This window comes from Passer montanus, unplaced genomic scaffold, assembly GCF_014805655.1.
Source record: "Passer montanus isolate IOZ18808 unplaced genomic scaffold, ASM1480565v1 scaffold78, whole genome shotgun sequence".
In the NCBI taxonomy this organism is placed as follows: Eukaryota; Metazoa; Chordata; class Aves; order Passeriformes; family Passeridae; genus Passer; species Passer montanus.
Window position 1 is genome coordinate 1,816,283 of NW_024373034.1, and position 14,601 is coordinate 1,830,883.

Genomic DNA, 14,601 nt, shown 5'->3' on the forward strand with positions numbered 1-14,601 from the left:
TGCCATGGAAAGCAATAACTTTCACTGGATCAAGTTACCCAAAGCCCTTTCACTCTGACTTTGAATGCTTCCAATGATGGGGCATGGGTGGCAGAGTTCTGACTGTTACCAGCTGCATCAAAATAAATATTGATATCTTTTAGTTGAAATTTGTGGTTATATTTTTCTCAAATAGCTGTGTCAAAGGCATCTTTTGATCCCTTCTCCTGTTTTTCTCCTTCTTTTGCTTAACTGCTTCTCTGTTGCATAGCATGAAACTGGATTATGTGAGACTGTGTAATTCACATTAGAGGGTGTTTCAGATCCTGCTATAACAATATGGTGCATTTTCTTCCTAAGAGTCTTGCCATCTGAATGCTCCGAGAGCACACAGAGGATCCAGAAGTAATCAAAGCCTCAAGACTGAGAGTTCTGTTTGTTTTTCTGCGTCACACTTTCCCTTTGGATCTTACCCTTTCCTGAAATTAAAAAGTAGAGAGAAATAGCCCCTGGAAACTGTGTTGCAATCAAAAGGTAGATTCAGCTTCTCAGTTCACTAAAAGAGAAGTTTAACTTTCTCTGTCCATTACCTACAGAGCTGCTGTGTTTCCTGTCTGGAGCACACATTTAGCCCTTCCTTCCTCTCCCCAGCCACGGTGTGACCTGTTACACACCCACCAGGAGCTTTCACAGAGGTTTCCTGCGCAAGCTGTGTCCCAGAGCTCTAGGAAAGCTGTTACAGCCAGGATGAGATCTCTGCCCACAGCCACCTGCGTGCTCCAGGTGGAAGCTGAGGGTTATGGTCTTTCCTTGACACGAGACACATTCACTTCCTTGCTCTGTGTGTGTGTGTTTAAATCACAAACTTGTGCCTCATCATGTAAGGCTTTATGTGCTGATATTGGGGTGTCAGAGGAGTCACAGAATCACAGAGTGTTAACAGGTTGGAAAGGATCTTAAAGATCACCTGGTCCCAACACCCCTACCATGCCAGGGCCACCTCCCACTAGGCCTTTTCCAACCTGTCCTTGAACACTGTCAGGATTGGGGCATCCACAGCCTTCCTGAGCAACCCGGTCCAATGTCTCACCACCCTCACAGCAAAGAATTTCTTCCCAATATCTAACCTAGATTGGCTCTCTTTATACTCATTACTCATTGTCCTGTCACTACAGCTCCTGACAAAGAGTTCCTCTCCTTGTAGGCCCTCTTCATGTAGTGGAAGATTGTTTTGCATTCTCCACACAACCTTCTCTTCTTCAGGCTGAACAGCCCCAACTTTCTTAGCCTGTCTTCACAGGAGAGGTGTTCCAGTCCTCTCGTCAACTTTGTGGCCTCCTCTGGACTTGCTCCAACTGTTCCATGTCCTTCTTATGTTGGAAGCACAAGAACTGGGCTCAGAACTCCAGGTGGGATCTCACAGGAGCAGAGCAGGGGAGCAGAATCGCCTCTTTTGACCTGATAGCCACAGTCCTTTGGATGCTGCTCAGGATTCTGTTGGTTTTTCATCAGCCATCATCCCTAAGTTCTTCTTCTCAGGGCTGCTCTGAATCACTTCTCCACCCAACCTATCGATGTGTCTGGGATTGCCATGACCCAGGTACAGGACTTTGTATTTTGCTTTGTTGAACTACATGAGGTTTGCACAGTCCTACTTCTCCAGCCCGTCCAGGTCCCTCTGGATCCTTCCCTTCCCTCCAGCTTGTGACTGCACCACAGATCTTGGTGTGGTGAGTGAATTTGCTGAGGGTGCCTCTCTCCCACCGTTCATGTCACTGATAAAGCTGTTGAACAGCATCAGCCCCAGTAGTGACCCCTGAGGGGCTCCGCTCATCATTGGTTTCCATGTGAAAAATTTGCTGTTGGCCACAACTCGTTGTGTGCATCATCCAGCCAGTTCCTCACCTACCAAGTGCTCCATCCATCGAATCCATGCCTCTGCAACATGGAGACAAGAATGCTGTGTGGGACAGTGTCAAATACTCTGCAGAAGTCCAGGTGGATGATGTCAGTCACTCTGGCCTATCCTCCAACACTGCAGCCCTGTCATAGAAGGTCACCAAATTGGTCAGGCATGAATAGGCAGCAAGAAGTTTGTAGTTCTAAGCTTATTTCAGTTATTTGAAGATTTTTTTAAATTTAAATTTGTACAATTGCTATTACACTCCACCACTGGTAATGTAGAGTAAAAGACTGAAGTGGAGTCTACAACCTGTAGAAATGTTTACCAGCCCAATTTCGTGCCCTGCAGCATGGACTGGATGCTCCAGTGAACATCTATTAGTTATCCTGCTGCCTAATGGGAATATCTGTTTCAGGTTATTATTAAATAACCCAAAGGCTCCACACAAAGAATCCAGAATGCAAATTTTGCCGCCTATGATGGATACAGGACACTAAGCATGTCCAAGGATGTCTGTGCCATAGGGATTTCAGCCAGTCTGGGAACATTCAGCAGCTCAACAGGCACTGAGGCATCCTCACTGCTGAAACCTCAGTCTGCTGCAGGGCTAAGATGGCATTTCAGAGACATTTCCAGAAGATATGTTTTGATATAAAACTTTGTTGACAGGCATCAGGGCTCAGATGGCTGGTTTGGTGGGATAGTTCTGAACTGGACTTAGAGATGGGATTTACTTTTGCCTCAGGATGTTGTAGATAAATACAGTTAAGTGAGCCCTAGTGTTTTCCTAACTGCAGGGAGAGAAAAAGAGGCATAAGGGAGAATTTACCTGATTTGCTTTAGAAATCTGTGTTAGGCTGAATTGATTTGCCTGTCTTTAGTATTTAAAGCAAAAAGTTAATGGCAGACATGACTAAACATAGGTGCCTGGTACTATCTGAGATGCCCAGAGGGGTCTGTAATTCCTTAGCAGGTCTGCAAGATATAGGTACTATCTTTAAAAATTAATGCTGTGCTTAAAAACATAGCCTTTCCTCTTCACTCTGTCGAATACATCTGTGATGTGTCCTTTATTGAATCATAGCTACTTATGAAATCAGCATGCTTTACATACAGTAACACCACTTATCTCCCCAGTGAACAATTCAAGTCATCAATCCCATCGTGCAGAACCTTCTTGCATGACTGAGGGAAAATGAAACTATTTAAACTTTTTATTTTTTTCCTTAATTTTTTCCCCTGTGCTTTGTTAGACCTTTGTCCTCAAGTGACACAGGTGAGGATGCCCACTCTGCAGGGTGCAGACAGGGAGGTATCAAAGCCATTTGTTTTAGAGGACTCCTCTGCATCTCCATTAAGGTGGATTTTTCCTTAGTGTTGTAGGTCACTAGCAAGAGAATTAAGGTGGGCAATTCATCAGTGGTATAACATAGCCGTGTTGAGCCAAAGAACCTGAAGCTAGAGGACAACTCTCTCCTGCTATTCTCATGTGTCTTCTTTAAATCAGAGATGCAGCTTCCAAAAAAAAAAAGCCCCAGTAAGCAAACTTGGAAAATACAATCTTGCAAACTGGTTACACACACCTCAGAAGGTACATTTTTCAGTACACATCCTGATTTAGCAGAAATAAGATCTGTCTGTGGTCTCAGTGATATATTCAGAATAACCATGGGTTTTGCTATCAGCTGGTTAATCATGGAATGGGTGATTTAGATGTGCTCACCATCATTACTGCAATGAGATCTTCTTGCCCTGCATTCAAAATTATAGCAGGGAATCTCCTGGGTCACACAGGCAGCAAATATTTTTTAGCTCTTGAGAAGGGTTTCAGGACCCTGTCTAATTTTACATGAATTACATTTTTAAAGATTAAAATAGATAACATATTTCTTATTTCTTTTTAGAGTGCTAGAAAGTAAGTAAGCTATTCCATATGATCTCTGAGCAGACATCAAAACTGTTGCCTAAAAGAAGATTAATTAAAAAATCTTCAGGGATATGGTTTGTAAGATACTCGGAGGCTGTGGAATCAGAAGTTACTCCAAGGATGTCTGACAGTGTAGGCTGGCTGGCACTTTTTCCTCCTCAGTCAGGTACTTCCAGTTTCTCCCACAGTCATGAGATATATAGAAAATGATTTTATATGAACCAGATTATGACTCTGCAAATGAACACAGTGTGGAGACACTGTCTTCTAGAATATCTTGAGAAATGCTGCCAACAGCACACCATCAAATCATAGAATTGCTTGGGCTTGAAGGGACCTTAAAGAGCATTTCTTTCCAGCCTCCCTACTAGGGACACCTTCCACTAAACCAAGTTGCTCCAAGCTCAATTCAACCTGGCCTTGAACACTTCTGGGGCTCGTGCACCCACAGCTTCTCTGGGCAACCTGCTCCAGGGCCTCACCACCTTCACAGCAAAGAACTTTTCCCTAATATCTAACCCAAACCTACTCTCTTCAGTTTGACACCACTCCTCCTTGTCCTGTCACTACCTGCTCTTATAAAAAATCGCTGTCCATCTTTTTTTGTAGGTTCCCATCTTCTATAACCATTTATCCAGGTTTGATACTTTAATAGGAAATACCATCCAGTTCATTTTCTTGGTGCCTCGAGCTCATAGATTCATATCGTCTGTAGCATTCAGGTTGCAAGCAGACAGCTGGCAGCAGGAAACAAATCCCTTTAGAAAGTTTCCACCTGTGATTTTTCTTTTTTTTTTCCTTCAGTATTTTCTAGACAGGGTTTCACAATGTCCTGCAAACAGTTCCAGCTCCTGAAAGAACTGTCATAGCTTATGAGCATTACATAGCTTTGCACTGACATTTTAGGATGGAAGTGACATTTGATTGTTGTGACCTTGTTGTGTCTTGTGATGTTCCAGTGCAAAATGAGAGCCTCACAACATTCTTCTTTGATCGATAAATGGCAGCTGAAAGCCTTGATTTCACATGTTTCTCTCAGTTAATACTCCATATTTTGATCATGTGGCAGTCCATTCACCTGAGGTATTTTTCCTTTCTTATTTTCAGATCATTAGACAAAGGCAAATTTCAGCTTGTTTGCTTCATGCATGAAATAATTAGTGTCCTGTTCTGTGTAAGTGAGTTCCTTTCTGGAGGGTTTTTTTCTCACTGTTTGGTGGTTAGAGGCAGTTCTCTCTCACACAAGGAACTCACTTCTAGGGCTATTTCTCTATGCAAAGAAACCTCTACATGATAAAACAGTAACTTTTAAGTCCCAATTTAAAGGCAAAGGGTTGGCCTTTAGTTTAAAAAAGAAAGTTTAAAATTGCATCACAGCAGCAACTTTGAAAGTCATTCCTTCCCTACCTTTGCTGTTTTATTCAGTTTTTTATAAAAATGCAAGAACCTCCTAAAAAAGGAAACTTCTCCCTCCTGGAAGCTGGCGTTTGACCTTTGCAGGGCAGCGAGCTCTCTGCCGACAAGTGCAGAATGCAAACATTTTGGATGCATCACTCCATCTGTTTTCCCAGAGCCCCAAAACCGTGCCAAGGAGTGACCTCCATCCTCCCGGCTGCCTCTTTCCCTAGGGAGAGGGGCTCTGGGGTGACGTCCCTGTGCCTGTACCTCCAGGGCTGCTTGGCAGCCATGGGTTCGAGCAGATCTGGGTGCTGGGGCAGCTGTTGCACTGAGCGGTGCCGCCGCCGAGTTGGGTAACCATGGCAACAGCATCACCGCCAGCATCCTCCTCCTCCTCACTCGGCTCTCCTCCTCCTCGGCATCATCAGGAGCAGCAGCAGCAGCAGCAGCAGCCCTGGCAGGAGCCAGAGCCCGGCAGCCGAGGCTGCAGCCAGCTGCTGCCAACCCCTACCCGCACCGGCACCCGGTCACAGCCCCGGCCCCACTGCTCCCGGGGGCAATAGGGCACAGGGAGCTGAGGGAGCTGCACTGCAGAGGGATCCCAGACAACCCAGGTAAGAGCTGTGGGGCTGCTCACAAACTCCCCGGGATCGATGTGCTGCGTGCCTGGCGTGTGTTTGCGTGCGGGTGCTGGCTGCGAGTTTTCCGGCTCGCTCCTTCCAGCAGCAGTGTGATGACAATTCCAGGCAAGCATGTTTTCCAGCTCATGTTCCCCATCTCTGCCATACTGTCCCTCTCTCTCTCCTCCACCCAGATACATAAGGAATAATAAATAATGTTCTAAAAGGTTGTTGGAAAAGGGGATGGTGGGGGGGCCCAGTGTGAGCAGAGCGGGGAACGGCTGCACTTCTGAAATAAAAGTGGGCAGCAGCAGCGGAGCAAAGGTTGACGTGGTAATTAATAACCCTTAAAGAAAAAAAATTATGCGACAACGGACTTCTGTCTCTACCCACTCTACAAATAAATCTCTCTCATCATATTCAGCAGAGAGCTGTAAAGCGGAGAGGTGTATGAATAGACAAGACTAGAAACCTCACTGTAGTCCAAACTGTCAGATTCACCTTAAGTGCTTTAAAACCAGGCTAAATTATTACATTATCAGTGCAGTCATACTTGAGAATATATGTATGTATAGAATTGCAAAAATACTGCTCTTAAACCTTCATACCTCCTAAGAAATTAAAAAAAAAATATATATCTTAAAGGCATGCATCTGATGGCCACACAGTAAAAGATGGTCAGTTCATTTGTTGTGAGAAAGCATGCAGTGGGTACATTTCAGAAGGTAGGAAGAATAGTTCTGATCCAAAAGCACATGAGGACAGTCCTTGTCATTTTATAAACAGAAGAGATACAAAGCTGTGGAGTGTCCTTGTGCAGGCTAATAGATGTGGATGAGTCTGAGGAGCATGAAGGGAGGGACAATAAGAAGTAAGTTTAAGCCAAGTGTTTAAGCTGTGAGTGTTTGCTGTATAATGACTGCAGAGAGCTCTTTCCACTTCCACAGAACTATTTTTATTTCTTTGTTTGTTTGTTATTGTCAGCAGTAAGGAGAAAGAGATCTGACGCTGCTGCTGTCTCTGTCTCCTTGTCTAAAACCCATTTCTTCCTCTCTGGTGTCCCTTGTCCTCCCTAAATCTTCCTTGTCTGTGTAATGCTGGAAATGCTTCCTAATTCAAACATGGGGAGGGTCTAGGTATGACCCAACAAAATTACTGGAATACTTGTGTGTGTGTGTATATATATATATCTATATATATATCTTTACATGTAGATTAAGAGACACCTGTCTGTTATGTTCAACCTGATTTGAAAATCAGAGTGTTTTTGGTCCTGGTCCTGCATTTTGCTACGTCTGTAGATCCTTCTAAAATCAGCAGGAGATGGAATATAATTTAAGTTTATAGGTACAGAACAGAGGGCAGAATTGCACCCATCTTTTCTCTATGTTTACAAACATTCTCCTCCTGCAAGCTACAGAACACGGAATTTGGGTAGGCAGGACCTCATGTCCAGTTCTTATGCAGAAGTGCTGTAAAAATTACCTGGGAATTATTTTCCATCCCAAGAGAAACTGATAAAGTAAAGGATAGAAAAAGAAAATATAGGCAGCTATTTGGAATCAGTGCTTCGATCTGAAAAATAATTTCTTGAGGAACTTGACCTCATCACAACAGGTCTTCTCTACAAGGGGGTCTTTGATCTATGGTAATGACAGTGCTCGCAGACACCAAGTTTAACTGAAGAGGGTGATTTTGGATACTTATATTAATTAAACTAAAGCACTGTAGGGCTACAGTCCTTAAGAGTCTGGGCACATTACATGGTGTATTTCTGCATGAGATTTGGTGTTTGCTTCAAATCCAGAGAATATTTAAGTCTTGAGAATTCTTTGTAGTAACAGAGAGGGAATAAAAGTGTCTGTCAAAATGCCTGTAAGAGGAGTGTAACCTGATCATGTGTCTGACTCTTAGACACCAGTAACAGAGCCACAATCCTGTTTACATGTGTTGCAGAGATGTACAGTGCATAATCCAGGGGCAGCTCATGAGGCTCAGAGCATTGACCCTCCCATCAGCACAAGCAGATTGAAGGTCAAAGGGCTCTGGGTATTGCACATTAACACTCTGCAAGTATTCCTGCACAGTCCTGCTGTGCTGCTGGAGGTGGGCAGGTGATTATGGAGAAGCCAGAGTTAATACATGGACTTTTGATTGCTACAGGGCTGAAAACTTCTGTTAGAAATGACAATGGGTAAGGCAGGGAAGCTTGATGTTTTCATGAACACTGCTTGGCCATAGAAATCCTCTATGGAGAGCTGTTCATGGAAGGTCAGGGCACTGGGGCTGATATCAGTGGAAGCAGCAAGGATGTTCCCCAACTCAGATATGCAGTATTTAATTCTCAGCGTACCCCAGTCCTGCAGCTCTTTCCATTCCTTAGCCTGGAAAGCTTAGGAGAGATTTTCTTCATTTTGCCTTATGGTTTTTTCTATTATATTTTATTTTATGAGTTTACTAATGGACAGGAACACCGTCTTTCTTTTGTTTTGTGCACGGCTGTTAAGAGCTGCTCCCTCAATGCTCACTTATTGTTCACTAGCACCGTTCTAAGGGGAAAAAAATTATATCTTATGATATAACTAAGCATATTTTAAAATCTTGCTCACTTATTTTCATCAGTCACCTAGTGTGGCTCTCAGAGCTCAGAACAAAAGAAGACTTATATAGTAGTTGCTGTTCTAAAGTCAGCATTTGCCAACAGGTTGAGGCAGGAATTTTGGAAACGCTGCAGCCAGGGTTTGGGTGTTTTTTGTTGCTATTTTTTTTGTTGTTGTTGTTTTTTGTTTTGTTTGTTTGGTTTTTTTAATAAGGAAGAATCTTTTTTCTAGATCCTGCTCTGTAGTAAGCTGAAACAAAAGATGATTTGAAGAAGAATGTTGTATGCTGCCTTTAGCTTAACAATGCTATTAATTTTATTTTGAGCCTATGTGTACACTGCTGTTTATTATTCTATTCAATAATCACACTCTGTTATTTTCTCTCTTACAATATTATATTTTTTTTTCCTTTACACTCTGTTGTGATTGGCTAGGTTCACTGTTTAATAAGACAGACATTTAGCCATGGAAAAGTTTTCCCAGTGAGGAGGGGGACAATGGGATCTTTGCATTAGAACCTGGACACTGCTCTGTCTGTTTGGTTCCCTTAAAATAATGTTCCAATCCATACTTGATACAGAGATAACCTTTTCTTTGTCAATTTTCATCTTCTTGCAGAGTCAGACTGGTCTTGGCAAGCTCTCTTAGGTCTAAATGTTACCCACGATGATGCAATGGGAATCTTTGTGTCCACTGAGCAGATACCCCATCAGCACTCAGGAAGGTTTTAATTCCTTCCTGGCCTACTGGCTCAGGTGGTGCAAGCTTTAGGTCTCTTTGCTCTGTAACTCCTGGGATCCATCACTTTCCTTGCTCATGGTTTGAAACCTTCTTCCCCCACTGGTGAGACAATCTGAGCGTCTGTGCTTCCCCCCAGCACAGCGCAGACAGAAGTGTGTCCACGAGCACAAACAGTGCAGGTGTCTCACTTTGTGTGTGTTTCCTCTGGTCTCCCCTGTACCCAGTTCCCTCCCTTGCATGCTGGTAGTGCCAGACATGCTGCAAGAGCCTCAGGACCTGTGGTGTAGCACGACCTCTGCTAACACTGCTCCAGGAGGGAATGGGCTGAAACCACCTGGGCAGTTGTGGCTGCTGTGCTGATCCTCCTTCAGAAGGTCAGCACCGTGACATGCCTGATCTCAACTTATTGGGAGAGTGAGTCAGAAGCTGGCTTCCTCCAAATGTTCCAAATCCAAGAGGATATGATTTTATTCTCTCTCTAATCCTATTATTAGTGCCTGCAATATTAAGGACTATGTTATTCAGCAGTTTTATTTCTTCCTCGTTCCACTGCTGCAGATGCAACATCCAAACAAAGTGTAAAAGGAAGAATTTCTTAATTTTGTACACTCACATGCTGCTGACATCCACGTGCTGTCCCATATTGAAAGAGAATACCTTTGGAGGGGAGGGGGGAAGCTCTCTCTGGGCCTCCTACAAATCTGCCAGAAATCTCATGGCATTTCTGCTTCTCTCTTGGGTTCAGACATGCCTTGGTATGGATTCTTTGTTTCTGTAGCCACAACACCTCTGACCTAGGTATGTTTCAGTACTAAGATAATTTTCAGTGGTCACAGGGGGACCCACAACATTTACTTCTCTTACTGCACATGAAGTACTGCAGGTAAATGCAATATCCTGATATTCTCTTCCTACCTGTTGTCTTTTCTCATCCTTAGGATCATGGGAATAAGACAACATAAGCAGTACTTTGATCTTTTTCCTAGTATATATACCCACCAAATTCTTGATTTTGTAGTAGTGTACCTAATACACACACATATATATATGTATATATATGTGTGTGTGTGTGTGTGTGTATGTATCTAGTGGTTATATTATCATAATTCCTTTTTCTTTGTTCTTAGCTATGAGGTATTCTCATGATAGATAAGACCTTGTGCACTCTATTGGAATTTAGAGGTGAAACTGCAGATATTAAACAACAGACTTGTACTGAAAATGCATAACAGTGGTGCGACAGTAAATTGATGTTTTTCTTGTTTGCATGTAAACTTCAGACTCTGGTCACTGGCTTTTGAGGATTCACAGTATGCAGCACAATGACAAGTGGAACTTTCTTTTTGTAACTTGGCTTGGTGGGGACTACCTATGCTATTAGGATGCTGATGCCACCATTTAGCAGTCTGGGGAGGACTAGGCTCTTTTTCGGTCCAGTTCTTTGCCCAGGTTTTTTGGGCAAAAAACCTCCCTGTTGTATTGCTGTGCAGACCTGCAGGACTGGGAAGGAATCTGGTTCTGCACCATCTTTAATGTGTAATTTTGGTTTCCCTCATTGTTAACATTGTATTTATTTCTGACACTGGCAAGCACAGTCCCATTACATTTTTATGGCCCTAAAGAATGTGAGTATTATTTGGAGGATGTCGCTTGAGTGAAATGTTGCTTGTATCTTGGTCAATTTTCAACCCATATTGCCAAAACCATTGTGGCAGAAGGAAAAGCAATCCCGTTTTCTTAAAGAACAGGGCAAAAGGACCAGAATTTCCATCCACTGAATCCTGGACAGGAGAGGTGTTTCAGTATGAAAACTTCCATCTCTGTTAAATTATCTCCTCCTTTCCACTCATAGCCTCTTGTTCTGCTCAGTGGCTTTGACTTGACCTCATTGCAGAGAGATGATGCCTATAGATGATGTAACCTCATATTCTTGCTAAATAGGCCCTTGGTTTGTAAGTGTCAGCTTTGAGGTGTCTGCATGAAACCACTGATTTTATTTGCTAAAAATGTCTCCCATTTATTTCAGAGGTGATGGGGCAGAATGGGGCAACACCCACTTTTGGGAGACTGCATCTCTTTGTATGCCACTTTTCTGGATTTGTGTGTTCTAAAAAAAAAATGTGGGTTCTTACTGGCATTTTAGTTTCTGTAGAGAACTCTGGGCTACAGGTTTTGAGCTGGCATTCTGCCAGTACCTGTAGCAAGTGCTCTCCCTCTGTGTGATTGAGCACCTGAGTGCTGCAGGTACTGGCTCACATCTGCACAGCTCTTCTGCACTATTAGGGCCCAACTATCCCACGTCACAGGACACGAGGATCTCTGTGGGACAAGGCAGATGGATTTCATTAGAACTGAGCAGTGTCTGCTGCTGCAAGTATCTCTTCTTACAGAGTACACTGTCCTGCAGGATAAACCTGTTCTACACCCTGCAGTTGCACAGCGCTATATATTTTCTTTTCCTGCCTGTTGTGGTTCAAAATCTCAGCTGAAAATTTATCTTTTCTGTCCGTGCCTCATTGTTTTCTCTCTGTTTCCCTCTCCCTTTGCAGCTGTGTTTAGGCTGAACTGTGTGAGGGTGCAGTTTGCCATGGTAGATGTTAGAGGAAATAAAGTCTCATTGTGTGATGTTCTAGAGTGCTTTGCTCCACAGCCACCCAGCCCTTGCACCACTGGAGGCTGTGGGATGTTTGCCACTGACCTCAGGAACAGCAGGAGTCATCCCCGTGCACAAAAGTCTTTTCAGAAGGAAAGATAATGCACAAGGCTGTGAAGAGGTTGTTGTTTGAGAAAGGCAAAGAAGCCTGAACCCTCTCTGTTGAAAAGCTTTTGTTGGCTGCCATGGATGGATTGAAGTCAAGCTGCTGTTTTAGCCTGGGATGTCACAACTACCTGAACATTCCTTGTCTTTGCTTGGGGAACCAGGCAGCAAAGTCAGGGGCATTGTGAGGCAGAAGAGGGAGAAGGCAGATAGATATTACTTCAACAAGGCTACTCTTTTTTGAAAAAAGTCCATATGAATGAATGGATGAAATGGAGATGAATAATAATTCCAGAAGGTTATGTGAAAAGCCCTTAGATATGTTCTTTCTTTTATGGCGGGGAAGGGAGGAATAGATTTTGGATTGCATCAATTCATTTGGATTGCTTCAATTCTGTTGGATTGCATCAATTCTTTTGTCTGAAGAGGGAAGAAAGATTGTTAGAAAAAAAAAGAAAAAAAAAAAACCAGAAAAAAAAAAACTAGTGAAGAATGATCGTCATACTTCTGCTAATTTTTACTAGCATTGTAAATTAGGCCTTGTTTTGTTTAGGTGCCTTGCATTGGTAGTGGGTGACATTAGTGCATTATTAAACTTGCTGTGCTGAAGAGCTCATTGGTTTAGTGCAGCTAATAATAATACCCTGATGGAGAAACAGAAGGTGGGCTAGCTCAGCATCAGACATGGGAGTGCAGAAATAGTCTCTGCTAGTTGAACTAAAAATACACACCAGCATAACCCTCTTGCCTACAGCAGCACATGCTGAAGGCACTTTGGACGCTGGCAGTGGGGGGAATGGCTTCCCTTTGTTTTTGGCAGCTGCTGGATCTGCAGTGCCCTGTGGTGATTTGTTTGTGTGACTGCCTAACGCTACCAGAGGTGTGCAAGGCCCATCAGAGCAAGTTAATTAATATCCTTGGAAAGTTAATCGTTATCCAGAGTCATAAACAGACTGTGTAGGGTGAAATGGGCTGCATCAGATGACTTGTTAAGCCAGTTTGTCCCAGGGTGGGACTTTGTGATCACCCAACGACACGGGAGTGACCAGCAGCAGCGAGTGAGATGTAACCATGGCTACTCTGCTCCCTGCTCCTGCTTGGGGACAAACAGCAGATGTCAAGATTGCTGCTGAATTATGAGCCCTGGAGTTATTGCTGCACAATGTGGTCAAGGAGATTGATCTGGTTTTTTCCTACCACCTCCTGGGGTTTACCCAGCCTCTCCACTTGGGCTCTACATGGCTGAAATTCATTTCAGTGTGTACACGTTTTTTTGCTGTGAGCTTCAAAATCTCCATGACAATAAGCTAAAAGTGGCATAGATATAGTGGGGATAGGGTACCCTGAAATAGGTTAGTTAGATGAAATTAGGACACATCTAGTGCCAGAATCAGCAGTGCAACATGGATATCTGCTGCATTGTCAGATGGCAGATCAAAGGTGAGGAACGCCTTGTAGATGAATCACAGAATCATAGAACAATTTAAGCTGGAGAAGACCTTTAAGCTCATCAAGTCCAATCCCAACAGTCGAGATGAGGAAAAGTGCTCCCTGAAAGGAGGGAGTTAAATGACTGTGTTGGGCACAAGCGATGAGACATTGTCTCCACATAAAAGATGCAAACACAAAGTGCTGAGACAGTGAAGACAAGAAGCAAGGCCTGGATGCTCTAATTTGAAATTCCTGCATTATGTGTAATAAAACCCAGCTGTGGTGGGACTCCTTCACTTGTTTGAATACTGAGACCTGTGCCTGGGATGGGAATGGACAAGGAGATGGCTGTAGCTGCTTTGGGCACCACCCCTGCAGGTAGGAGGAATACAGGGGCTGCATCATCACTCCTGCCTTGCTTCCCTCCCAAAGTCAGGTGCCTGCTGTCTGTACAAGCACAGGTGCTTCCCCCAGAGCAGAACGTGCCAGGATATTGCATGAAGAAATGTCAGCTAATAGAACTGGTTTTATAAGATCCAACATAGAGGTAAGCCCTTTGCACAATGCAGCTGAGTTGGTTTTGTTTTTTTGTTTTTTTTTTTTGTTTGTTTGTTTGTTTGTTTGTTTGTTTGTTTTTTTTTTGCTTTATTACAACCAGGAGATCCAAGGACATCAATCTCATTTGTGTATCCTCTGGGACTTTTGGAGTTTGAGGGTTTAGCTGGAGACAGAATAGGCAAAGCACAGAGTTTTTTATTTTCTCTTGGAATAGGTGTTTCTTGTTAAGACTTCTCTGACTTGAGGTTACCTTAATAAAGGGAGCACCAGGAATGACAGTTTTCCTTGCCTGTCTTTCTTAGCCAGTCTTAGCTTCTTTCTGGGACTGCTATTGTACTTACTCTCTGATGAAGTGAATAGTAAAAAGCTATTTTTGTTCACAGGATAGTTTTGTAGGATAATTCTGGTTGGAAGGAACATCTATTCCAATCACCTGCTAAAATCAGCGTCACCTGTGGGGTCAGACCAGCCTTCTTAGGGTTTTATCTAGTCCAGCTTTTTATACTTCTATTACAGAAAGTGAATGGCCTCTAAAATTTTCTGAATTGTAAGGACCAGGGTCATCAGGAGCTTTCGGAGAGAGTTCTGAGAGTGAGGCAGGAGGTCTGGCAGCACGTGTAGTGAACATTTCCATGAGGACTTCTGACCATGGAGATATCCAGGGGAAACTGGCAGCAACTCTGAAA

At 43.4% G+C, this 14,601-nt stretch overlaps 1 protein-coding gene across 4 annotated transcripts in view; it reads left to right on the forward strand.

Annotated features, from left to right (window-relative positions):
- Positions 1-5,724: 5,724 nt before the first annotated feature.
- The window catches only part of FAM135B (family with sequence similarity 135 member B), a 192,900-nt gene continuing 184,023 nt past the window's right edge, over positions 5,725-14,601 (forward strand). For 2 of the 4 annotated variants that reach the window (XM_039731505.1, XM_039731508.1), the window contains exon 1: positions 13,590-13,904. The gene's annotated coding sequence lies outside the window, so the exon portion shown is untranslated. Of the gene's footprint in view, positions 5,822-13,589; positions 13,905-14,601 lie in introns of those variants that run through there. The other 2 variants (XM_039731506.1, XM_039731507.1) reach the window with 2 other exon arrangements.